Consider the following 25,792-nt stretch of genomic DNA (forward strand, 5'->3'; position numbering starts at 1 on the left):
AGAGAGCTGGCATTACAGACATGTGCCACCATGCCTGGCTCAGATTTTATATATATGATTAAAACAAAATATGTATTGATATATATTAAATATATAATATATTAACTACATTATATATTTATCAAACATTAACTCATATTAATACATTCAATAACTATATTTAATAAATATATTAAAGATGTATTTAAATATATATTAAAATTTATATGCATGAATTTATATACATGAATGATTTGGTATTTTGAGACAGAGTTTCTCTGTTTTAGCCCTGGCTAACTTGGACTAAATTTGTAGACCAGGCTGATATTGAACTCACTGAGATTGACCTGCTTCTGCCTGCTAGACTGCTGGGAATAAAGGCCTGTGCCACCAAACCCAGCGCAAATGTTCTGTTTTAATCTTATTTTCTGATTTTATTTTTAAGACTGGGTTTCTCTGTGTAGGCCTGACTGTCCTGGACTGTCTTTGCCAACCAGGCTTACATTGAAATCACAAGGATCATCCTGTGTCTGCATCCCATGTGCCTGGATTAAAGGCTATTGCAAGCTTGTCTGGCAAGACCTTAGATTTACCAACACAGGGACCAGGGGAAAGGCTGTGTTGGCTGTATGCCACTGAGGCCTGCAGTAGCGTGAAGAGGCTTCCCCAGCCTACTTCCAGGCTTTTTGCCATGCCACCCATGAGCAAAACTGAGGGACCCCGGCACGTGATTTAGGGACTAGCCTGCAGGGGCTTTATAGGCAGCACAAGGGACAGGATTCATGAAGGAGACGGGGTGGGGGACTCAGATATTTGACTGCAAGCAATCCCTCCCCTGTCCACCGACATCTGTCAGTCCGTCTGCCTGGAGTCCCCTAACGCCTCGTGCGTGGGGCAGAACCGCAGACGGCGGGGGGTGACTAAAGAGAGATGCACAATCCTGCACTCCCACACTGCTGCCTGCATCCTGGGGGGATTGGTCCAACCCGCCTGAGCTCAGGTTGGGCATCATGACCTTGTTTAGGGTGTTCTGGCGCCCTCTGCTGGCCAGCGGTGTGTGAGCAGGCAGGACACTAAATAATGCTTGGTGTGCTGGAGGCTTAGTAGGTAAGGTGCTCTGTGCTCAGTGGTAAGCTCTGTGCATAAGGCTTCCTCTGCTGACATGAAGGCATATATACATGGGCCAAGAAAAAAAGGAAGAGGTGGAGGAGGAAGAAAGAAGGAAGAAAGATCAATCTATGTGTGTGTCTGTTTTCGGAAAAAATCCCAGCTAATTGATACTTGGGTACTAGTTGGTGTTGATTTGCTGGACTTGAACCAAAATACACAGGCAAATATACAGGTAGTCTATAGTGATATAAATAATTGATGTGTTTTCCTTATGGCAAAATATTTTCAACCAGAAGGAAGGTGTGGAACGTGGCCAAGCAACACATTATATTTAGAGTCTATCAAATAAGAATGATTTTATAAACTTTTTCAGAGGAATCTTCTCATGTTAAAAGAAAAGAGCCATCCCTGGCTTAAAGCATTTTCTCGAGGCACCTACATCCCCCAATACCCAGGAGATTCTTCCACAAATTCTGGATTGACAACTTTGATTGCTCACCTGCTTTGCTATGTGGAAATCATAAACCATACACAGCAAACATTTCAATACAGATTAAATCAGAAGAAAATGATGGGATGACCAAGTCTGAGCCCAGCTATTCCATATGAAATGTAGTGTAGGCAGTGGCCCATGCCCTCCAGAAAATGCTGTTGAGCAAAACTGAAACGGGATCTAAAGAAGACACAAACAAGGGTGAGAGTCTACCATGGCAGGTAAGCCTCACTCATCAGCAAGAGAAGCTTCACAATCTTACATCATTTGTAAGTAATTTACTGTGATCAAGACAGTAAAACATTTTCATCTTATAATTAAAAATATGAGATAAAATGGAAAAGGGTTCTGTCACAGTTTATGTATATATGTCTGTAATTATCTTACATGATTTTGGAACTGAAAGCACTGATTAAAGACAATAAATTTGCATATACTTCAAAAAACAAAAAGTTTATATTTTAAAATACATGTATATATAACACATGAAGTAACAATGAAGAAAGAAGCCATGAATTTGAAGGTGAGCATGGGGCAGTGTGTGGGAAGGCCTGGAGAAAGAAAAGGGAAGAAAGAAATTTCACAATGAAATTTTAGCCTCAAAATAATTGATAATTGTTAATATCCAGAAGTGAATACCCAGCTTGGAAAGACTGAAACAGGTGAATTCAGGGTCAGGGACTGATATTTGTCTCTTTCTGTATATCTAAACTTGATTTGGGCATCTTGATGAAGTCAAAAGCAGTTTTATTTAGGTGTTAATCCCCAGTCTCCTTACTTGGAGCCTAGTGCTTTATCAATTGAGCCACTTAAGGCTTTCTGGTCACTGACAACAAAGTCACTCTTTCCCTAATGTTTTTATTGCTTAACAACAGGTGGTCTTAATTAGACTGACAAAGAATTGCAGGCTTGTTTACCCCGAGATACTCTTCAGGCCACTATGGGCTCAGTGGCAATCATCTTTCCTGTCTCTGAGGCAGGCTCAGAGGTCTGGTAGAGTTTTAGGGTCCTATTAACCCTCCATGATCTAAAGAGAAATGGATAGAAAAGATAGAGGTTGCAGGCATACACTTACTGAAAAAAGTGGGTGAAACAAGAAATTTTACTAACAAATTCCTACAAGTTTATGTATGACGATGATGATGATTTCAGCTAGCATGTCCTCTGCAGAAACTGTAGCAAGTTCAGGCTGCCCTTTAGGAAAACATCTTCCCTGACCAGCTGTTATGGCCTGTTCTCCCATACATACACGTAGACAAATGATCAGATATATAAACCTGTACATATTTGCACATATTCCATGGACGATGAAAAAGGAACTCCTAATAGCCAGATAACTGACATACAATCATGTAAAATATACCAAAAAAACAGACTGACCTAGTTCATGCAAACACATCAATATACATATTTACATCACATGGGTGAAGAAAATTCCAGTGGGCTTCATAGTTTTTACATTTCTGAGACAAAGGAATTACTACATAGTGAGAGACCAAAGAATCAAAATTTAAGCTTTATTTTTTTTAATTTTTTGGGGAAGGGCTTTGGTTTAAAGTTTAAAGCATAAGACTGAAGAAAGACCAGACAGGTGTATACATGTCCAGCCACCTTCAGGGGTGAACTAGCCCTACCACATTCTTTTCTTGCCCAGTAGAGATATAGTTGCTAGGTTACCAAACCAGATGTTCAGGCCAGAACCATTTAGTGTCTTAGCATGTAAAGTAAAACAATCATTTCAAAAGTAAATTTCCCTTACACAGTCATGTAACTCCAAGGCATGTAACTCACTGCCTATGGCTTTTCCCTTTAAAAACCTTGTTGCCCTAGACCACCCTGCCATACTCCTCCTCTTCATCAAGGAGGTTGTTGTGACCCAGACTCGAGCTTGTATTAAATAAGCCCTCATATGTTTTCAGTGGAGTCAATTCCTGGTGACCTTTTGGGGTCTCATGAACTGAGAATAACATTTGCGGGGCTCATCAGGATCCCCAAGACTCCAGGACCCTGACCTAGATGGTCTTATTGCGGCTCATAAGTATCTAAGTGTGCATGTGTGTGATTACTTTCTGTCCTCTATTCTAAAAAATCCTCAGGTGTTCATATTGATGATGGCAGCAGGATGTGATCAGAGGAAGACTTCAGGGTAAGTTTTTTTTTTGTTGTTGTTGTTTGTTTGTTTGTTTTCTTTTTCTTTTCTTTTTTCTTTTTTTCTTTTTTTTGGTGGGCACTTGGGTAGAGTCCTGAAGTTGGGAGGTGATGCAGAATCACACACTGCTCTGGAGCTTTTGTGGCAGGGAAACCAGAGCAGTGATCTAAAGTTCCATGGATCTGAGCTTACCTTATGATCTGGCTACACGGCCACTCAGTCTACACCTGTCCTATTTTATTCCTTGTGTTTAGAAACTTCTTTGGGACAGATGTGCCTTTCCCAGAGGAAGAACCTGTTTCTGCTTTTGCCTTTCTAACCATGAACAAAAGCCAGACACTTGGTTCTGGTTTTGTTTTCAGTAGTGTAGCAGCAAGTATGCATGCATTTGTCTGTCTATTTTGTTCCTTGTGTTTATGAATGTTTGTTTGTATTGGAGTATGGGACTGTGATGGATGCTATGAGACAGACTTGCTGTAATCCCTCCTTGTTCCTTTCACCCCCTCCACCCTCGTCCTGTTCACCTTCTCCACTTCCTGCTGTGGCAGAATCAGGTGTTCTGGCAGCCAGAGGGAGAGAATACAAGGGTGGGTCTGGGGATGAAATTGTCAGGACTGCTCCTGCCCAGCTAGGAGCTATGATTGTTGAGTGCATTTTCTTCATGGTGGGGGAAGCAGCAGCAATGCCCCATGGCAGGAGTGGGCTGAGGGAATTGAGATTTCAGATCAACTGGTCTGGTATAATAACAGGCTGCCATTTAAGGCGGGTGTAATTGTATGACGCCCAATTTGGGGGAAGGCCAACCCCTAATGGAACAGGGAAGAGGGCCATTGCGAGATGGTCCACTTCCCCTTTGGGCTTTCCTTCCTCTCCCTTTCATTTTGTACACATTGTATTTGTACATTATTTTCTTGTGTTCTTTTATGGGTTTGTTTTTTTATGATGCTCTCAATAGGCAGGTGACCAAACAGCTGTGCACTATGGTGACTTTGCTTGCCCCATGCTCCTAGCACTATAAGCTGGGAAGCCTTTTGTCTTTGGTGGGAGCATGCCTCGGGGCGGGACAGATAGAGGACTCCCAAGAGCAGGGTGGGCTGTGAGAGCTTTCCCAGACTGATAGGACAATTACAGCTGGATGGAGTAAGAGAAGTTTTCTCAGTTTAAATGTATATATTGCCACTTCATATTTTTGACTGATCTTAAATGGTTAATATGCTCTGTATGTCTTGTTTATAGCTTAACAGTTATTGAATATGTCTAAAGATTAAATTCAAACTCTTGTTTAGAACATATATGTGTGCATATGTGTTTATTAGATCTACAGAAGCACAGATGTTTTTAAATAGCAACCATGTGGCTTTTCATGCATTGTGATGTGACTCCACCATTTTGAAATTGCCACGTGGGGTAGAACAAAGGAAAAGAGTGGTTACAGAACCTCTTAGTCAAAATGAATTTTGTTTATCCCATTTCCTTTTAGACTAAGAAAACAAGACTCATTCTAAATTGGTATTGAATTTAGAGATTGGATTGTTCGCACTGGTAAAATTTGGTTTTAAAATTTGATTCTGACTTTCAAAACTATGGTTATGCTTTGTGGTTTTACTCATAAAAAGAGTAATTTATTTTCATATAGCAAAAACAAGTTTTGGAGAATGTTTAAATGTTTAAGACTATGACACATTTTAAAGTTTATCAGGCATTTAAAATAATGACCTTGGGCTATCTAACAAAGAACATAGAACAGTTTCTTGACCCTTTGGGACGGTCAAGAGACCTTGGTATTTATTTTATTCATTTTACCAAATGAAACTAAGCCATATTGTTTGAAGCAATTAAGAAAAGTGCAGTTTTTACAGTGTATCATCTCAAGATGGTAAAAAACCCATGGCTTAGTAAAGAAATGTTGAGAGGATTTTGATGAAGGTTTTTATGTTGTCTGAAAAGCAAGAGAGAAGGCAAGAGACTGTGACAATAAAGAAAAGAAAGGGAAGGAAAGGAAAGGGAAAGAAAAGAAAAGAAAAGAAAAGAAAAGAAAGGAAAAGAAGAGAAAAGAAAAGAAAAAAAGAAAAAAAAGAAAGGAATCGCTTGTCCAAAGTAACCAGAAGTTATATAGAATTTTATGGAAGATCAGAGTATGTATAGAAAGCCAGAGGACATATGAACTGTATTTGCTTTGGTTTTGCGTTCCTGCGAATATGATTTGAGAAAGAACTGTAAAATATGTTGTTTTTCACTTAAAAGGCTGGAGATTATTCGATGCAAAATGTCTGCTTATGCTCTTTAACAGGAGAATAAAACTGCAGCTCCATGTTACCATAGGGTTATACAGGGTTGTATTCAGGTAATTGTTAACCATTATATACCTACCACCAGCTCCTGAGTGAATGGATTAATGCCGTTTCTTTCTGGCTGACAGGTTTGGTATGGCCAGAATAGTTAAAGTACTGTTCTTTTATGCAGTTGGTTCTAAAACGTATTTGATTACAATTTAAGAAATTTTAGTTATGGGGAACTGTAAATGCTCCACAGTGCTATACTGTAGGCTGTAGTAACACCATCAGTGACATGGTGTTTTGCATTGGCGGCCACAGTATGCAGCAACACATGGCTAGCCACCATGTTGGTTCATGGATAAAGAAGGTGGAGCCATGGTTTTACCACTATCTTTGTTGAAGGCTGCCAGCTGTATTCAGTTCCAAAAGTGCTAAGTGCAACTTTTTTCTTTAAACTTTTTGCTGTTCAATTTTTTAAATTAAGTTTTTATTTTTTATACTAATTAGAGCTTATTCACTTTGTATCCCAGCTGTAGCCCCCTCTTTCCTCCCCTCCCAATTCCACCTACTCCTCCTCATCTCCTCCTATGCCCCTCTCCAAGTCCAGAGATAAGGGAGCTCCTCTTCCCCTTTCATCTGACTCTACCTTATCTGATCTCATCCAAACTGACTTCATTGTCCTCCTCTGTGGCCTGGCAAGGCTGAAGGTGTTTATCAGCTGAAGGTGTTCTCTGGATGAATTTTTGGTGTCATTCATGTAGACTATCATATCTTCTGCAAATAGTGATACTTTGATTTCTTCCATTCCAATTTGTATCCCCTTGATCTCCTTTAGTTGTCTTATTGCTCTAGCGAAGACTTCCAGTACTTGGGCAGCCTTGTCTTGTCCCTGATTTCAGTGGGATTGATGTAAGTTTTTTTTCCATTTAGTTTGATGTTAGCTATAGACTTGCTGTGTATTTTCTTCACTATGTTTAGCTATGTGCCTTGTATATCTGATCTCTCCAAGACTTTAAACATGAATGGATGTTGGATTTTGTCAAATGTCTAAGGAGATGATCATGTGGTTTTCCTCCTTCAGTTTGTTTAAATGATGGATTTCCATTTACTGAACCACCCCTGCATGCATGAGATGAAGCCTACTTGGTCATGGTGGATGATATCTTTTATATATTCTTGAATTAGGTTTGCCAATATTTTATTGAATATTTTTCCACCAATTCTCATAAGAGCAATAGGTCTGAATTTCTCTTTTTTGGTTGGGTCTTTGTGTAGTTTAGGTTTCAAGGTGACTGTGGCTATCTAGAATGAATTTGGTAATGTTCCTTCTGTTTCTATTTTGTGGAATAATTTAAGTTGAATTGGAGTTAGCACTTCTTCGAAGGTCTGGTAGAATTCTGTGCTGAAACCATGTGGCCTGGGCATTTTTTTTTGAAGAGAGACTTGTGGTGACTGCTTCTATTTCCTTGGGGGATATAGGACTATTCAATCTTTCTGCCTGATCTTGATTTAATTTTGGTAGATGGAATCTATCAAGAAAATTGTCCATTTCATTTAGATTTTCAAATTTTGTGGCATGTAGGCTTTTGTACTATGACCTAATGATTGTTTGGATTTCCTCAGTGTCTCTTGTTATGCCCCCATTTTGATTTCTGATTTTGCTGATTTGGATAGTTTCTATTAGCCTTTTAGTTAGATTTACTAAGGGTTTGTCTATATTGTTGATTTTGTCAAAGAACCAGCTTTTGGTCACATTGATTCTTTGAATTGTTTTCTTTGTTTCTAATTCATTGATTTCAGCTCTGAGTTTGAATATTTCCAATCATCTTCTCTTCTTGTGTGTGTCTACTTCTTTTTATACTAGGGATTTTAGGTTTGCCATTAAATTGCTTGTCTAGAACTTCTTTTTGAAGAAACTTAGTGCTATGAACTTTCCTCTTAGGAGCACTTTCATCATTTCCCATAACTTTTGGTATGTTGTGCCTTCATTTTCATTGAATTTTAGGAAGTCTCCAATTTCTTTTTTTGTTTCTTTCCTGAGAAAGCTGTCACTGAGTAGAGAGTTGTTTAGTTACCATATGTATGTATGCTTTTGTAGTTTCTGTTGTTGTTGAGGTCAAGTTTTAGGCTATGGTGGTCTGAAAGGATACAAGAAATTATTTTTATTTTCTTGCATTTGTTGAGACTTGCTTTGTGTCTGACTATGTGGTCAATTTTTGAGAAATTTCCATGAGGTACTGAAAATAAGGCATACTCCATTGTGTTTGGTTGAAAAGTTCTGTACACATTAGGTCTATTTGCTTCAGTAAATTTGCTCTGTAAGTGTCATTTCTCCCTATTTAGCTTTTGTCTAGATGATCTGTCCCTTGATGAGAGTGGAGTGTTGAAGTCTCCCACTATTAAGGTGTTGGGACGTGTGATTTAAGATTTAATCATGTTTTTATTTACAAAAGCAGGTGCTCTTATATTTGGGGCATAGATGTTCAGGACTGTGATGTCCTCCTGGTGGAATTTTCCTTTGATGAGAATGAATTGTCCCTCCTTATCTTTTTTAATTTCTTTTTTAAGATTTATTTATTTATTTATTTATTTATTTATTTATTTATTATGTGTACATTATTCTGCCAGCATGTACACCTGCACACCAGAAGAGAACACCAGATCTCATTATAGATGGTTGTGAGCCAAAATATGGTTGCTGGGAATTGAACTCAGGACCTTTCGAAGAGCAGTCAGTCAGTTCTTAACCTCTGAGACATCTCTCCAGCACCCCCTCCTTATCTTTTTTGTTTAACTTTGGTTGAAAGTCTATTTTTATCAACAGTTTTGGCCTATAGTTTTCTTTTGTTGTTGTTTTTTGTGTTTTACTAGATTGCTTATGACAGCAATGCTGGATTTCTAGAAAGAGTTTCAAAGGGTTCCTTCTGTTTCTTTTCCTTTTTTCTTATCTTCTCTTTTCTTGATAGTTTAGGAAGGATTATTGTAGCTCCTTTTAAATGTCTGGAAGAATTATGGTGTGACTTCAACTTAAGCAGACACACCCAAGTGGAGTAGATGATTGGAAATATTCAAACTAAGAAATCAATGAATTAGAAACAAAGAAAACAATTCAAACAATCAATGGGACCAAGAGCTGATTCTTTGAGAAAATCCACAAGGTAGACAAACCCTTAGCCAAACTAACTAAAAGCCAGAGAGAAAATACGCAAATCAGCAACATAAGAAATGAAAATGGGGGCATAACAACAGACACCAAATGAGGAATATGGGCATCATAATGGCATCAAATAGAGCTATGTTCCATAACAGCACAAAGTCCTCAGTATAAGCAGTTCTTGGGGTTATGCTTCTCCAAGACAAACTCATCATGACTATGCTAACGGGGGAGCCACATTCCACGAGTGCTACAGATGTTTTGCTGTTACTCTTGCATGGCTATCAACAGGACCAGGAAGCCAAAATAGTTTGCCTACATATGGGGAAGGGGGAAATGAGTTTAGCTCAGGCCCTGGGAAGAATTCAGGGTATTGGGTGCACTATGCCAGCCTGGAGGACCATATAACATGGAAGGACTTAGGGATTGCTGGGAGAAAATTAGCAGCTATGTCTGTTTTGATATGTTAAATATGAACCTCTGCCATTTGTTCCAGGTATGAAACATATGATTATGGAAATATAAACTTCAGAGAGAGCAGCATGTTCTCCATTAGGCAATGATTAAAAAATGAGCTCACAAGGAAGAAAGTCTCAACAGATACAAGAAAATATTTTTTCTTTCTTTATATCTTTCTAATTTTTTTTCTTTCTTTATATCTTCTTTCTTTTCTTTGATGGAGGGTGGGTACCCAGACTGGACTCGAAGTTTTGCTTATAAGTTTTGTTTTTCTACTTCATTTTTATTTTATTAATCATTGTTATTTTTTCACAATTTATTCATTATATATCCCTATTAAAGGCTACTCCCTCAACTCCTACTGGTCCCACCCTCCTTCCCTCTTTCCCCCAATCCTTTTTCCTTAGTCCACTGAAAAGAGAAGTTCCCCTCCTCTGCCATCTACCCATACATTATCAGAACACTACTCAGCTATTAAAAACAGGAAAATAAAATTTTTGCTCTTATTTCTCCTCCATAGGCCACTGTGCTCAACTCAGAAGATTTCATACCTGCAAGCTTTTAGTGAAATCAACACTAGGTATAATTCATTTCAAAGAGTCCCATCCCAAAGATTTATTTACCATCTCATATCCAGAAACACATGAAATTTGAAATGCTATGAAATGTAAAACATTTTATCACAAGCATTTCCGAGAACGTGGTTTTCTTGCTGCCTGGAGACTGTTTCTCACCAGCCCAGAAAGGAAGGAGGGCCAGAAGATGAGGTATAAAGCTTGGAAGACCCACAAGCATAACAGTGATCAGAACACTCTGGGAACCACCTCAGAAAGTAAGTTCAACTTTAATTCCAGAAAACAGAGGGTATGTACCCCTTGGGGAGTGACTGGGATGCTCTAAGGATAGGTGTAGATAATTGTTTAAAACTGGGCACTTCAAGGATGCTTGATTTGCATTAAAAAGCACATTCCTATCATGTGAACAAGAACATGGAACCTAATTATCCTATATTTGAAGGGAGGGGAGAGTTATCAGGGATCTGTGTCAAAGGCCATGTATCAAACTTGATTGATGGCATCTATGTGTAAAGACACTCTCCAGATGATGTCAGGCAGAGAAAACTCATCCTTGCCATGGTTATACAACTAGGCCAGCAGCAGGGTCATACATAGAAGAGAAAGCCTCCTCCCTCACATCTCAAACTTCAGTCTGGGTTGTGATGGTTTTCAATAGAACCCCTGGAACAAAAGGTATGTGTACACAAAGAAACTTCTACAGGCTACCACTGTTGTGATACTCTCAGAGAACTTCCTGGCTGGTGTTAATTCACCATTCCCTACATATTCATCCACTGGACTAAAAGTTTCTTAAACTGAGGCAATTGAAAACAGTAAATGTTGAGAATCAGGATTATCAATAAGTCTTCCGTAAATACCTTATTATATAATACTGTTGCATGTAATTGATATTCACCATTCATTGTATTCTTTTTAAAAATAAGTTTATTTACTTTAAATTCCAATAGTAATCCCCCTCCCTTCTCTGCCCCATGACTACTCTCCGTTCCTATTGCCCCTTAATATATAATACTGTTGCATGTTCCCTTCAGAAAAGGGAGGTCATTTCCATTGAGCTAGTTTTACAGTTCTGTTGCATCTCAGTGGACCAAAGTACACAAAGGCCTTTCCACATCGCTTATACTCACAGAATTCCTCTCCAGTAAGGATACTTTTATGATGATGATGATTCTAGATTTATGCAAGGCCTCACCATTTTAACACATTTGTAAGTTTTTCCTCTATTATGAATCCTTTCATGATGATGAAGATTATACAAATGTGGAATGGTTTCACCATGTTTAAAGCACTCACAGGCTTTCTGTCCATTAGGATTTCTTTCATGAGTGTGAAGATGATTCTGAAGTCCAAAAGTGTTTTCACATTGGTTACTGTCAGACATCCTTCCAGTATGTGTTCTTTTATGTATTAGGAGATGTTATGTGCAAAGGCTTTGCCACATAGTTAAATTCATATGGTTTTCCTCCAGAATGTGCTGTTGTCTTAGGAGATGATTGTTACATGCAAAGGCTTTATCACACTAATTACCCTAACAAGGCTTCTCTCCACTGTGTGTCTTTTCCTGTTTTTGGAGACTACTCTGCTGTGCAAAGGCTTTATCAGGTTGGGTATATTCATAAGGTTTCTTTCCAGTATGGGTTCTTTTATGTCTTATGAGATGACTGTTTTGTGCAAAGGCTTTACCACACTGGTTACATTCATAAGGTTTCTCTTTGGTGTGTGTTCTTTTATGGCTTAAGAGAGTACTGTTTTGTGCAAAGGCTTTACCATACTGGTTACATTCATAAGGTTTCTCTTTGGTGTGTGTTCTTTTATGGCTTAAGAGAGTACTGTTTTGTGCAAAGGCCTTGCCACACTCATTACATTCATAAGGTTTCTCTCCAGTGTGTGTTCTTTTATGGCTCATGAGATGACTGTTTTTTGCAAAGGCTTTACCACACTCATTACATTCATAAGGTTTCTCTCCAGTGTGTGTTCTTTTATGGCTTATGAGATGACTGTTTTGTGCAAAGGCTTTACCACACTGGTTACATTCATAAGGTTTCTCTCCAGTGTGTGTTCTTTTATGGCTTAAGAGAGTACTGTTTTTTGCAAAGGCTTTACCACACTCATTACATTCATAAGGTTTCTCTCCAGTGTGTGTTCTTTTATGGCTCATGAGATGACTGTTTTGTGCAAAGGCTTTACCACACTGGTTACATTCATAAGGTTTCTCTCCAGTGTGTGTTCTTTTATGGCTTAAGAGAGTACTGTTTTCTGCAAAGGCTTTGCCACACTCATTACATTCATAAGGTTTCTCTCCAGTGTGTGTTCTTTTATGGCTTAAGAGAGTACTGTTTTGTCTAAAGGCTTTACCACACTGGTTACATTCATAAGGTTTCTCTCCAGTGTGTGTTCTTTCATGGCTTAAGAGAGTACTGTTTTCTGCAAAGGCTTTGCCACACTCATTACATTCATAAGGTTTCTCTCCAGTGTGTGTTCTTGTATGGCTTAAGAGAGTACTGTTTTCTGCAAAGGCTTTGCCACACTGATTACATTCATAAGGTTTCTCTCCAGTATGTGTTCTTTTATGCCGTATGAGCTGACTGCTTTTTGCAAAGGCTTTACCACATTGATTACATTTGTAAGGCTTCTCTCCAGTGTGTGTTCTTTTATGCCATATAAGAACAGTGATATAGGGGAAGGTTTTCCCACATAGAGTGCATTTAAAGGGTTTCTCTCCAGTATGACTGCTTTCATGCCTGCAAAGAAAATTGGCACATGTGAAAGATTTACCACCGTCATTTCATTACACTAATAAATATATTTATCTATATGAATTAATTTCATAATTTGGTCTAATGGTAAAGAAGAATCAAATTTAAAAGTTTTATCACATTATTTACATTCACGGTATTCCCCTTCATTATGGGTATTTTTGAAGATCCCTGTGATGGTAAGAGAATTTGTTATGTGGAACACTTTTATAGCATCATTTTTCTATAAGAGGTTTTCTCCTATATATGAAGAGAATTTAAGAATTCAGAGTTTTACCACAGCAATCCCATTCACAAATTTTTGTACTGTATGAATGATACTTCATTTACAAAGTGAGCCAGGAAAAGCAGAAGTTCCAAATTTTTAGTATTCATAGGTATTTTCAGCAATATGAGTTTGCTGATAAATTCTCAGTGAAGTTGCAAAGCCAATTAACAGTAACCATTTATCACATTCAGAAAATTTACTCACAGTGGGGACTACTACCAAATCAATTGTTCTTGGAGAAAGACAGGGACACTGCTTCTTTCAATATCCTTATGCTCATGTGTCTTAGAATCATTTTGACATATGATATACCAGTTTAATTTACAAAATTAATAAAGATTCCCACATTGAATTAACACAGTTTGTTTTTTGTTCATCATAGATATGTCATATAGGGATTACGATTTCTCCACAACAATATTCTTGATTCTCCTAAGCTGCTTCTTTCACTAAACTTTACAAAGTTACTGCACGAAAATGAGTAACACTGGTTCTACTATGAAATTTTTGCTTATTAGAAGGTTTTGAACACATACTGATCACCAATTCAGTGTGCATACCTCTTACAATATCTGAGTAGATAGAATGAGACTAAACAGATTGGCAGTTCAAGTCAGTAGCTGTAATGTCCATATGATTCAAATGGTATTTTTGTTATAATATTATTTTATTTTCTTCTATCTTAGGGGAGTGCCTTGTAAACACAAATCAGATACCTGACATTGAAGTACATGGAATTATGAGATTTTAATGATCATCAGTACACGTAAAGCAGTGCTGTTTTTACACTGTTGCTTTTCTTTAAAACTTCCAGGACACAGCCATGTGTGCTGGTACATGCCTTCAATCCCAGCACTTGTGGAGGCAGAAGCAGGCATATCTTGCTTGTTATTTTGAAGTCAGGCTGGTCTAACAAGCAAGTCTAAGAAAGTCACAGATACCCAGAAAAAATCTATTTCAAAAACAGAAAATAAAAAGCAGCCAATAAACAAACAAACAAAAAACCCCAATCTTCCAGGACACATTAAAATTTAAGATTCATATCTGTATCAGTGTGCACATAATGTTACCTTTTATTACTTGTAGAACTTTGAAAATGTTCTTCAATATTATGGTCATCCCAATTGTAGCCTAAAATATAGTACGAGAAAATATATATTATTGGAAATAACATGTTATTATTAAGGCAAAACTTAAATCATTATCTTCTGTGACCCTTAGAATCATGCCTGATTTATTTACCACATTCCTCCTCATTCTCAATTGGAATTACAGAAGAGGATCAATAACAAAGTAAGAGTTGTCTCTTTATTTTAAAAGTGAAAGAAAAATTGCAGTCTTACCTATAGCAGTGAGGTTTTCACAGGTCTCTAGCATCACATCTTTGTAGAGTTGCTTCTGGGAAGGTTCCAGCAAGGCCCACTCTTCTTGGCTGAATTTCACATGCACGTCATTGAAGGTCACTGAATTCTAAAATATGCCATACATTTGTACAACAGAAACAGTGGCAACAATATAATTTATACGTCATTGTCAATATAATCATATAATTCTACTGCTTCTTCCATTTATTTTCTGACACAGAAGTGCGAATATTATACAGTTGGGTGCTGTGCGTGATGTGAAGTAGGGGAGATGAAAAACCTAAAGGTTAGATTGAAAAAAAAAACAAAAACAAACAAACAAACATAAAACAAAGGCGTGCTTCAAAAACCTGTGTTTCATCAGTTTGTAAGACATGAATATAAAGTAGCCATTAGTTGGGTACTTGAGCAATCTATGAATCATTTTCAGTTACTTGGGTGAGTAGGTCAGGACCCTGTCATGAGAAAGGTGGAAGGACAAAACACAGTCATGATATTTTATATAGCAACAAATGAGATGTGTTGATCAGGGGACACTGAACAGATGGGTAACATTAGTCAAAAGACAACATGGTACTGAATATTATGTTTTGACCAGGGCTCAGGGATGTGGCATATCAGTATGTGAAGAGGCGGGCTCATATATTTGTGGAAGGGAAAGTGGACTACAGTGAATACATGGATAAAAATAATGTGAGTGGCAAGCAACAACAATCATAGCCAATAGCACCATATTTCTGAGTGACCAGACAAAAGAAAAAGAATAGAACACACCATTATTCTTTGATCATTGTTTTGTATATCCTCCTTAGTAAATAATGTAGTCTATAGATTAAAAATAAAGATTAAAACTTTCTATTAAAAAAGAAGTATTAATGTTATCACTAAGTCATTTTAGAAGAAAACGGAATAACAAGTTTTAAGTGTATCATATATGAACTTTTTGAAGAGGATATAGCTTTGGAATAGACATGGCAATTAATGTGGACAAAGACAAACAGAGAGAAGGGTTTGAAATAGAGAGACAGAGACATAGAGACAGAGACCACAGAGTGAGAGAAATTAACAGATGATCAATACTAAGTACAAATCAGAGAAATTTATTAACAGTTATTAACTACAAAAAATGGTGGACAAGCTGGGTGTATTCTGTCATGCCTTCAATTCCATCACTCAGGAGGCAGACGCAGCTGTATCTTATTGAACTGGATGTCAGCATTATCTATTCAAAGAGTTCTAGGACAGCCAGACCTATATAGTAAGACAGAGCCTCCTCTAAAAGTCAATCAAACAAACACAAAATATTGAAAGAACTCAGAGGTCTTTACTGAAACTTCTACAAGGAATTATACATTCACTCCTGTTGTATATTTATTCTCCAGAAATTGCACTGCCCCAGCTTAAACTGTAACTTCAATGATATCTTACTAAAAGGGAATGCATGTTTAAACAGCTAAAAATAGAAAGATGAAAATATTAACATGTAAATGTAAATGCTGATCATAAATAAGCAACATAAAACAGGACAGATGGCTCAGCAGTGAGGAGTTCTTGCTGCTCTTTCAAATAATTGGGCTCAATTGTCAGTGATTACCTGGGACCCACTACTATCAATTGCTATAAGTTCATGAGTTCTGAAGACATCTTCAGACTACTGTGAGGATTAGGCACGCAAGAGGTGCATATTCATGCATACAATCAAAATACTCATATTCAGTAAAAATTAAAAATAGATCCCAGATATATTTGTCCTTGTGGAGCTCCTATCCTTTCCCCATCAGACCAACTCCCCTTCTTTCTTATGATTCCCTGTACTCTGCCAAAGGTTTGGTCATGAGTCTTTGCTTTGAAAACACTGCTAGTTAGAGTCTTTCAGATGTGCTCAGTAGACTCCTGTCATACGTTCAATGCACATCCCATCTGTCTTTCTAAATGAGGATTGATCATCTTACCCCATGTCCGCTCAATTGATTATCTTTTTTCTCTTTGGTCTCCCCACCCCCGAAGGGAGGAGCAGTCCTGTTAGGCCACAGAGGAGGGCTTTGCAGCCAGTCCTGAAGATACCTGATAAAACAGGATCAGAGGAATGGGGAGGAGGTCCCCCCTATCAGTGAACTTGGAAAGGGGCACGGTGGAGATGAGGGAGGGAGGGAGGGACTGGGAGGGAATGAGGGATCGGGACACGGCTGAGATACAGAGTTAATAAAATGTAACTGATAAAAAAATAAAGAAAAAAAACTGTAAAAAAAATAGATCCCAGATGGTTGGGCTGATTGCATACTGTGTCTGATAAGCTGGGTAGCAGAGACTGCATGGCGTCTAATAGTTGGATCTGTGGGTCCCAACTGACTGTGTTTCAAATATAAGAAGAAAACCAATGATGAGGTAAACAATCGGGTCCAACCTCAGAGCACCCAGCTAATCTCTGGGAAAGTTCCTGGGATGTTGCAGCAGGAATAAGGTTTTCAAGCAAATGGACCCAAGAAGCAAGCAGGAGTAGCTATTCTAATATCTAATAAAATAGACTTTCAACCAAAATTAATTGAAAGGGATGAGGAAGGGGGGAATCCAAGATGGTGGTACCAGAAGGACATTGGGTCTGAGGAGTAGGACAGCAATGTTGGTACAGCAACTAAAGGACTGAACTCTGGGCCCTAAAACAACAGAGATCCTGTTTCCCAGGTGAGAGGAAACTCCACGGTGTGGGAGTCAGTCAGGTCCACTCTCAGGTCACTCAGCAAGAACCTGGAAGATATCCCGGGTCCCAGGATACACCTTTCTGTCCTGATAAACTTTCCAGACTAAATTATGTTCTCCAGGGCACCATAGACTGGGAGCCCCAGTCTAGGGAAAAAAAACAGGGAAGAAAGCAGGACTGACCTCAGGTCACCCATTTTATCCCTGGAAAGGTTCTTCAGACTGGTGGGTGCATAGCCGCCAGGCCTGAGTGTGCCTCCAGCTGCTAGGCTTATATGCCCTACTCTCCATCACAGAATTGTGTGCCCCCGGACACTAGAGGCTGGGTTTCCCTGTCTGGAGAAAACCCTACAGGCAGGGAAACAGCAGGTTCCAGCTTAGAGAACTCAGCCAACTCTCCACACACACACTACATCCACCATACACAGGAACATTTTTGGAAAAGTTCTCAGCTTCTTTCCCAGTCACCAGCTTGGAGCCATCATTGGCAAGTGCCTACGCATTCTACACACCACGTCAAACACCACAGACTGAGTCTTCCTATTGGGAGAAAACCCTAAGGTGGGGAAAATATCTGGCCCTACCTCAGGACACCTAGCTCCAGAAAACTTTCTGGTTATCCACAGGATCCATACTCTAGCCTCCTGCTGTATACATGAAAGTGGTGCTCACCTGCCACTGATTACCACTTGGCTACTGTGGTATAGAGCTCCAAACTCAAACCTACAGAAGCCTGGGTTCCCTGAGATCAACCCCCAGATACTGCTCCAAAGGACAACCAGTTTTCCCTAACTAAACTGACCAAACCAGAAGGCACCCAGGTTACAGCAGCAGCTCACTAAATTTACAGCAAGAAACCCAGCAGCAGGGCAGCTGTCTCCAGAACTTCTCTGGGTGAGAGGATAGCCCCCTTTACTAACAAAGGCAACAATTACTACTCAGGTCTGTATGCCTGAGATGAGCTGTGGCAATTCTTGAAAAACACCTGCCATTCATTGACCATACCTAAAAAACGGAGGAGAGCTCCTTTGGGAAAAATCTTTCTGCCAAGGGGATTCGACCCACCACAGGATTCCAGGAAGTACCAGAAACTAACACCCAACACCTAAGATATACGAATGGGTAGAGGCCAGTGTAAAAGCTCAACCAACAAAAGACAAACAATATGGCATCTCCAGAACCCAGTTATTCAGGAGCAAGCAGCCCTGGATACCCCAGCATAAAGACAATTTCAGGCCAATCTCTCTTATGAGCATTGATGCAAAAATACTCAACAAAATACTTTGCAAACCCAATACAAAAATACATCAAAGATATCATCCACTACAACAAAGCAGGCTTCAGGCCAGGTATTCAGGGGTGGTTCAATATGCAAAAATCTATCGATATGATCCACCATATTAACAAACTGAAAGAAAAATAAACACATGATAATCTCCTTAGATGCTGAAAAAGCATTTGAAAAAATCCAGCATCCATTCATTTTTAAAGTATTGGAGAGATCAGGGATACAGGGCATATACCTAAACATAGTAAAGGCAATATACAGAAAACATATAACCAACATCAAACTGAATGGAGAGAAACTTAAAACAATCCCACTGAATTCAGGGACAAGGCAAGGCTGCCCCCTCTCTCCATATCTCTTCAACATAGTTCTCGAAGTCCTTGCTAGAGTAATAAGACAATTAAAGAAGATTAAGGGGATACAAATGGGAAAAGAAGAAGTCAAAGTATCACTATTTGTAGATGATATGATAGTATACCTGAGTGACCCCCAAAATTCTACCAGGGAACCCTTAAAGCTGACAAATACTTTCAGCAATGTGGCTGGATACAAAATCAACTCAAAAAATCAGTAGCCCTTTTGTATACAAATGACAAAAGTGCTGAGAAAGAAATTAGGTAAACAACACCCTTCACAATAGTCAAAAAGGACATAAAGTACCTTGGTGTGACCCTAACCAAGCAAGTCAAAGACTTGTATGAAAAAATTTCAAGGCTCTAAAGAAAGAAATAGAAGAAGATATCAGAAGATGGAAAGATCTCTCATGCTCATGGCTTGGCAGGATAAACATAGTAAAAATGGTCCTCTTACCAAATTCAATCTACAGATTTAATGTAATTCCCATCAAATTACCAACACAAATCTTTACAGACCTTGAAAGAAAAATTCCCAACTTCATATGGAATAACAAGAAACCCAGAATTGCTAAAACAATCTTCCATAATAAAAGATCTTCTGGAGGTATCTCCATCCCTGATCTCAAGCTGTACTCTAGAGCAAAAGTAATAAAAACTGCATGGTACTTGCATAGACACTAACTAGTGAATCAAAGGAATTGGATAGAAGTCCAAGAAATACACCCACACACTATGGACTCCTGATTTTTACAAAGATGCCAAAACCATACAAAGGAAAAATGATAGCATCTTCAACAAAAGGTGCTGGTCTAACTGGATGTCTACATGTAGGAAAATGAAAATAGATCCATAATTATCACTCTGCACAAAACTAAAGTTCAGGTGGATCAAAGACCTCAGTATAAAACCAGACATACTAACCCTGTTAGAAGAAAAAGTGAGGAAGAGCCTTGAACTCATTTGCACAGGCTACAACTTCCTGAACAGAACACCAACAGTGCAGACTCTAAGAGCAACAATCAATAAATGGGACCTCATGAAACTGAAAATCTTCTATAAGTCAAAGGAAACTGTTTTCAAAACAAAACGACTGCCTACAGATTGGGAAAGGATCTTCACTAACCCTATATCTGACAGAGGGTTAATATCCAGTATTTATAAAGAATTCAAGAAGTTAAACAGCAACAAATCAAGTAACCCAAATTAAAAAATGGGGTACAAAGCAAAACAGAGAATTCTCAATAGAGGAATATAGAATGGCAGAGAAACACTTAAAGAAATGTTCAACATTCTTAGTCATCAGGGAAATTCAAATCAAAACCACCCTGAGATTTCACCTTACACCCATCAAAATTACTAAGAAGAATAACTTAAGTGACAACTCATGCTGGATAGGATTTGGAGAAAGGGGAACCCTCCTTCATTGCTGGTGGGAATGTAAACTTATACAACCACTTTACAAATCAACCTGACACTTTCTCAGACAATTAGGAATAGCGCCTCCTCAAGATCCAGCTATACCACTCCTAAGCATATATCCAAAAGGCGCTCAAGTATACAACAAGGACATCTACTCAGCTATGTTTGTAATAGCTTTATTTGTAATAGCCAGAAGCTGGAAACAGCAGAGATGGCCCTCAGTTGAGAAATGGATACAGAAATTGTGGTATATCTATACTATGGAATATAACTCAGCAATGAAAAACAAGGAAAACATGAAACTTGCAGGTAAATGGTGGGAAGTGGAAAAGATCATGCTGAGTGTGGTATCCCAGAAGCAGAAAGACTCACAGGGTATATACTCACTTATAAGTGGATATAGAATATAATATATAGGATAAAAATACTAAAATCTGTACACCTAAGGAAGTTAATCAGGAAGTATGCTGGTTTAGATGCTCAAACCCCATGCAAAAAGGCAAAGAGGATGGACATCAGATGATGGAGAACAAAGGAACAGGACAGGAGCCTACCACAGAGGGCCTTTGAAAGGCTCTAACCTGGAAGGGTGTCAAGGCAGATGCTGAGACTCATTGCCAAACTTTGGGCAGAGTGCAGGGAATCTTATGGAAGAACTGGGAGATAGTAAACCTGGAGAGGACAGGAGCTCCACAAGGACAGTAACTGTTCCAAAAATTCTGGGCACAGGGGTCTTTTGTGAAACTAAAATGCCAGCCAAGGACCACTCATGGAGATGGCCTGAAACCCCTGCACAAAAGGTAGCCTATGGCAGTTCAGTATTCAAGTGTGCTTCATAGTAATGGGGACAGGCACTGTCTCTGACAGGAACTCATTGGCCTGCTTTTTGATTTTGATCACCTCCCATTGAGGGGGAATCAGCCTTGCCAGGCCACTGAAGAAGACAATGCAGCCACTCCTAATGGGATCTGATAGACTAGGATCAGAGTGAAGGGGAGGAGGACCTCCCTTATCAGTGGACTGGTAAAGGAACAGGGGTGAGAAAGATGGAGGGTGGGATTGGAAGGGGAGGAGGAAGGGAGGTACAGGGGGGATACAAAGTGAATAAACTGTTATTAATAAAAATGTAAAAAGAACACAATAAAATGTTGAAAGATTTTTTTAAAAACTATGCTGTTACACATAGTTTCAAACTATGAAAATATTGCCTGATGTCAGTTATTGCTCCTAAATATAAATAAATAAATAAATAAATAAATAAATAAATAATGAGGAAGACTACTTCATACTCATCAAAGGAAAATTCCACCAAGATGGCATCTGTATTCTGAGCAACAATGCCCCAAATACAAGGACACCCACATTTGTAAAAGAAACATTAATAAAACTTAAAGAACATAACAATCACCGTACATTAATAGTGGGAGAAGTCAACATGTCACTATTATCAAGGGCCAGAGCAATGGAAAAGAACTTAAACTGAGAGATAATGACACTAATGGATGTCATGAATCAAATGGACCTAACAGATATCTAGAGAATTTTTAAACCCAAAAAGAAAAGAATCTATCTTCTTTTAGCACCTCATGGACCCTTTTCCAAAACTGACCATACAGTAGGTCACAAACCAGGCCTCAAAAGATACAACAAGACTGAAATGATATCTTGTACCTTATCAGACCATGATGGACTAAAGATGAACCTCAACAATAACAGAAATAATAAAAAGCCTACACACACGTGGGAACTGAACAACTCCCTACTCAATGAAATCTAGGTGAGGAAAGAAATAAAGAAAGAACTTCCTACAGTTCAATGAAAATGAATGCACATCATACCTAATCTCGTGGGATGCAATGAAAGCAGTCCTAAGAGGACTTTTAATATCACTAAAGGCCTTCATAAGCTATTGGAGACATTCCATACAAGCAACTTAATGGCACACCTGAAAGCCCTAGAAAAAAAAGAAGCAAACACACCCAACAGGAGTAGACCACTAGGAATAACCAACATCAGGGCTGAAATCAATAAATTAGAAACAAAGAAAATAATTTAAAAAAATCAACGAAACCAAGAGCTAGTTCTTTGAGAAAATCAAATATATAGACAAACTCTTAGCCAAACTAAGTAAATGGCAGAAAGACACTATCCAAATCAACAAAGTCTGAAAGGAAGACAGAGAGATAACAGACACTGAGAAAATCTGAAGAACCATTAGCTCTTATGTCAAAAGCCTATATGCCACAAAATTTGAAAAATCTAAATGAAATACACAATTCTCTTGTTAGATTCCACTTACCAAAGTTGAATAAAAATCAGGTAAAGATATTAAAGAGACTTATACTGCCTAAAAAAATAGAAGCAGCTATCAAAATCCTTCCAAAAAAAGAGCCAAGGGCAAGATGATTTCAGAGCAGAATTCTACAAGAACTTCAATGAAGAGTGAAAACCGATATTCTTCAAATTATTCCACAAAATAGAAATGGACACAACATGACCAAACTCCTTTTGTAAGACCACAGTTACCTTGATAAATCCTAAAAGACCCCAAAAGAGAAAGAAATCTTCAGACCAATCTCTTTTATGAACAATGATGCAAAAATACTCAATAAATTAACCACAAACCAAATCCAAGAACATACTAAAAATATCATCCAACATGGCCAAGTAGGCTTCATTCCAGGCATGCAGGGATGGTCCAATATATGGAATCTTAATCCATCATATAAACAAATTGAAAAAAAAATAGCACAGGATCATTTTCTTAGAAGCCAAAAAAGCATTTGACAATATCCAACAGTTATTCTTGTTTAAATTCTTGGAGTGACTGGGGACAGAGGCACAGATCTAAAAATAGTAAAAACAATATACAGCAGTCCTAAAGCTAACATCAAACTAAATGAAAACAAAGTTAAATCAATTCCACTGAACTCAGGGACAAGACAAGGCCACACACTCTCTCCAAATCTCTTCAGTACAGTACTCAAAGTCCTATCTAGGGCAATAAGACAACTAAAGGTGATCAAGGGGATACAAATTGATAAGGAAGAAGTCAAAGTATTGCTATTCACATATATGACAGTATATAAAAGTGACCCCAAATATTCTACTGTAGGAAACTCCTACAGTTGAATAACACTTTATCAAAGTGGTTGGATATAAAGTTAACTAAAAAAAAATCAGTAGCACTCCTGTATGCAAAAGACAAATGGACTGAGAAAGAATTAGGAGAACAACACCCTTCACAATAGGTAGGAAAAAAACAAAACAACATAATGTATCTTGGAGTTATCCTCAACAAGCAAGTGAAAAACCTGCACGAAAAAAAAATAAACAACTTTAAGCCTCTGAAGAAAGAAATTGAAAAAGATACCAGAAGAGAGAAATATCTCTCATGCTCATGGGTCAGTAGGATCAACATAGTAAAAATTGCTATCATACCAAAAACAATCTATAGATTAAATAATATTCCCATCAAAATATCAACACAATTCCTTAACGAACTTGAAAAAAACAATTCTCAGCTTCATATGGATAAATAAAAAAGACAGAATAGCTAAAACACTCCTGTACTATAGCAGATCTTCAGTAGGTATCACCATCCCTGATCTCAAGCTCTACTATAAATCAATAGTAATAAAAAAATGCACGGTACTGAAATAAAATCAGAATGTTGGATGAATGGAATTGAAGTGAAGAGTCATAAATAAACCCACACACCTATCGACACTTGATTTTTGACAAAGAAGCCAAAAGCATGCAATGGAAAAAGGACAGCAACTTCAACAAATGGTGCCGGTCTAACTGGAAGTCTACATGTAGAAAAATGAAAATAGATCCATATTTATCACCCCACATCAAACTACAGTCCAAGTTGTTCAAAGACCTCAACATAAAACCAGATACACTAAATCTGTTAGAAGAAAAAGTGGGAAAGAGTCTTGATCTCATTGGCATAGATAATAAATTCCTCAACAGAACACCAAGAACACTGGCTCTGAGATCAAGAATTAAGGAATAGGATCTCATGAAACAAAAAGCTTCTATGAAGCAAAGAACTCTGTCAACAGAACAAAATGACAGCCTACAGCCTGGCAAAAGATCTTCACCAACCCTACATACAACAGAAAGAGCTAATAAACAATATATATAAAGAGCTGAAGAAATTAAACTCCAATAATCCGAATAATCCAATTTAAACCTGGGGTACAGAACTATACAGAGATTTCTCCACAGAGAAATATCAAATGGTGGACATTAAATGGTCAATATCTGTAGTAATCATGGAAATGCAAATGACATTCCATCTTAAACCCATCATGATTAAGGTCAAAACCTGAAGTGACAGCAAGCTAGTGAGAATGTGGAGAAAGAGGAACACTCCTCCATTGCTGGTGAGAGTGCAAACTTATAAAACCAGTATAAAAATCAATCCGATGCTTTCTCAGACAATTGGAAATAGTGTTACTTCAAGACCCAGCTCTACCATTCCTGGGCATATATCAAAAAGATGATCCACCATTCAACAAAGATATTTGCTCAACTGTGTTCATAGCATCTCTATTCATAATAGCCATAACAGGGAAACAAACTACATGTCTCTCAACCAAACCATTGTTTTACAGAAATTGTAGTACATTTACACAATGGAATGCACCTCGGGTATTTAAAAAATAAAGGAAACTATAAAATTTTCAGGCAAGTAGATGGAACTAGAAATGATCATCCTAAGTGAGTTATTCCAAAACCAGAAAGACATGCATGGTATATGCTCATTTGCAAATGGATAATGGCCATAATATTGAATAAACATACTATAATCTACAGACCTATAGGAGCTAAGTAAAAAGGAGGACCCTATGAAAGATGCTCAATTCTTATGCAAAAGTGGAAATAGAATCAACACCAGAAGTGACTGAGGAGAGGGAAGAGGATGAGAGCCTAACATACATATCCTCCAAAAGACTCTGCCCATTAGGGGTTCGAAACAGATGCTAAGATTCACAGCCAAACTTTGGGTAGAGTACAGGGAATCATAGGAAAGAGTGGGAGAGTAGAATGTAGAAAGACCCAGAGCTGGCAGGACCTCCATAAGAAGACCAACAAGGACAACAAATCTGGGCCCATGGGGACTTGCAGAGATTGATGGACCCACCAAAGACCATTCATGAAGAGGAACCAGACCCCTGCTCAGATGTAGCTGATAGGCAGCTCAGTCTCCATGTTCGATCCATAGTAAGGGGAGAAGGTGCTGGCTTTGACATGGACTCTGTTGTCTGCTATTTGATCATTTCCCCTTGGTGGAGAGGGCATTGCTATGCCACAGAGGAAGAAGATGCAGGAAGTTGTAGTGAGACTTGATAGGCTGGGTTCAGATGGTAGGAGAGGAAGGTTCCCTGTATCTGAGATATAGGAAGTGGGATAAGGAGGAAAGAAGAATGGAGGG

General features: G+C 38.3%; 1 pseudogene; it reads right to left on the reverse strand.

Moving 5' to 3' along the window:
• Nucleotides 1–11,738: 11,738 nt before the first annotated feature.
• Nucleotides 11,739–25,792, reverse strand: part of LOC132650491 (zinc finger protein 431-like) — an 84,980-nt pseudogene continuing 70,926 nt past the window's right edge.

The sequence above is a fragment of the Meriones unguiculatus genome, assembly GCF_030254825.1.
Source record: "Meriones unguiculatus strain TT.TT164.6M chromosome 13 unlocalized genomic scaffold, Bangor_MerUng_6.1 Chr13, whole genome shotgun sequence".
In the NCBI taxonomy this organism is placed as follows: Eukaryota; Metazoa; Chordata; class Mammalia; order Rodentia; family Muridae; genus Meriones; species Meriones unguiculatus.